A 2,844-nucleotide genomic window follows, 5' to 3' on the forward strand; every position below is an offset into this window, starting at 1 on the left:
TGGAGGCCACATCCCGCTGTCCCTGCGCGCGTCTGCCCGGAGCTGCTGCTTTTCCAGGGACAGCAGGGATTGGGAAATGTGGGCAGGAATTGGGAAATGTGGGCAGGAATTGGGAAATGTGGGCAGGAATTGGGAAATGTGGGCAGGAATTGGGAAATGTGCCGTGATTCATCCCAGCGGCTCAGCACCCACGGGCGCTCGGCAGCCGCCAGACGCGCACGGTGCCAGAACCTCGCTGCCACTCAAATCCTTTATTCTCCTCTGAGACGAGACAAAAAAAATAAAAATAAAACAATAAAAAAAATCCCTGAAGTGCTTTTTATTAGCGAAAATTATCATATTTGGGATTATCATATTCATCAGCTTGGCTGGCGGCGCTGACCGCGGCGCTGTGCTGGAAACTGGGATTGCAAATTGCTCTGGCCGGGGATAAACCAACCTCAATAATTCACTTGTGAGCCACGCTGAGCCTTCTGGAACCTTCTAAAAATAAGGAGTTCTAAGCTATTATCTTTTAAAATACTTGGGAAAAAATAGGGGGAAAGAAGAGGAGCCTTTCACAGCTGTTTTGGCCTCAAACTGCCAAGATTTATATTTTTAAAAATGAGATTTCTTGATCAGTTCTCTCCATTGCCTTTGGTAAAACAAGGGCCCACAGATTTAGGACATGTTGGTATTTTGTACTTCTGTAGTAAAAAATACAAAATGATAAAATGTAAAATAATGTAAAAAATGTAAATAATGTAAATAAAAATGTTTTTAAGCATTCAAAAATGTTTTTAAGCATTTAAAAATGTTTTTTAAAGCATATTTACATAAAAAATGTAAATAAAATGTAAATAGTAAAAATGATTTGAAAACCGCTAGTAGCTTCTAAAATACCACTAATAAAATGAAAATTAATCCTAAAGCAGTATTTTTATGCATGAGTTGATTACTCTTCCCAGCCTGGAATTATTTTGCAAACAAAGCTCAATTAGAGAATGAACTTTTCTATTTTTTCATTTTTTTTCCCTCAAAAAATACAGATATTTTTCAAGATATTTTGGATTTTTTTCTTGCTTAGCCAATTCTCATTAATCTCATTAGTCCCAGCACAGATTTCTTATTTTTTTCCCCCCATACCAGAACGGGAGAACTTTAATTCCTTTGTATAACTCATAAAATAGAAAACAAAACATTAAACATTACAAGGCAAAACATGAAAATACTTTCAGCTTTGCTCATGTACCTACCAATTATTTTCCTGTTAAAAAAACCTCTCATAAACCAGATCCTTCCCAGCCTGTTTTAACTCCTTTAAAGGGGAAAAAAAGCTGAGGATTCTCATTTTTCCTACAGGAAGGGTCAGGGATGGCAAGGGCTGGGTTTAAATCTCTAAGCCAGCATCTAATGCTGATCCTTCCCTAAAAAACCCCAAGAAAATAAGAGTAAATTATCCAAAAACCCCAAGAAAATAGGAATAAATTATAAAAAAAAACCCCAAGAAAATAAGAGTAAATTATCCAAAAAATCCCAAGAAAATAGGAATAAATTATAAAATAAAAACCCAAGAAAATAAGAGTGAATTATCCAAAAAATCCCAATAAAATATGAATAAATTATTCAAAAAATCCCAAGAAAATAAGAGTATATTATAAAAAAACCACAAGAAAATGAGAATAAATTATCCAAAAAACCCCAAGAAAATAGGAATAAATTATAATAAAATATATATATAATAAAAAATAAATTCTTATTTTCTTGGGGTTTTTTAGATATTTTATTCTTGTTTTTTTGGATAATTTATTCTTATTTTCTTGGGTTTTTTTTTTGATAATTTATTCTTATTTTCTTGGGTTTTTTTGGCTAATTTACTCTTATTTTCTTGGTGGTTTTTTTTGATAATTTATTCTCATCTTCTTGTTTTTTTGGATGATTTATTCTCATTTTCTTGGGTTTTTATTGACTAATAACGGAGCTCAGAAGAGCTTTCCCATCCAGGCCCTGAGTGAGAGCAGGCAGAGGAAACCTAACCCAGGAAATATTGAAATTCCAAAATTAAACCCTGGTTTAGGTAACCCTGGGCTCAGTGCTGCTGTGGAAAGGGGTGGTTTGAACCAAAAATGGTTCAGGAGCTCTGATGGTCCCGTGGGGCCTTTCCAGCTCGGGATATTCCATGATTCAATGGGTTTTCCTCTTTAAAATAAGGAATAAAACTGTCTGCAGCCTCTGCAGAAAGCAGTGAAATGTTCTTGCTGCCTCAGCCTGGCTAATTGCAAATATAACAACACACTAAAAATAAGAAAATTTAAATGCACAATATAAAAAAAAGATCTTTATGGAGCTTCCCCCCTGCAATGTCTTTAAAAATCCTTCTAAAAAGCCTTTTACCACATGGCTAAACACACCTTTATTTATTATTTTTTGAGAAAAGGGCATAAAAGAACTTAATCCAGACTAAATATTTAAGCAAACAGCAATTAACTAACAATGATGAATGGTAAACACTCCCAGTCCCACGCTAAACCAGGACTTTCAAGCTCGTTTATCTAAGCTAAAGCTGCTCAAGGGGAAAAGCAAGTTTATTGAGTAAACTTTGTCTCAGGCACCTTGCTATTAAAACAGTCCACAAACAGAACCTGCACCGTATATTCTGGGTGGAAAAATCCAAAAAAAAGGAGCAAGAACATAAACATAATTATTTTATTATTATTATTATTATTATTCTTGTTGTTGTTGTTGTTATTATTACCATTATCATTATCATTATTGTCATTATTATCATTATTATCATCATCATCATTATTATTATTGTTGCTGTTAGCATTATTTTAATAATAATAATATCATTATCATTATTAT

The sequence above is a fragment of the Parus major genome, chromosome 26, assembly GCF_001522545.3.
Source record: "Parus major isolate Abel chromosome 26, Parus_major1.1, whole genome shotgun sequence".
Classification (NCBI taxonomy): domain Eukaryota; kingdom Metazoa; phylum Chordata; class Aves; order Passeriformes; family Paridae; genus Parus; species Parus major.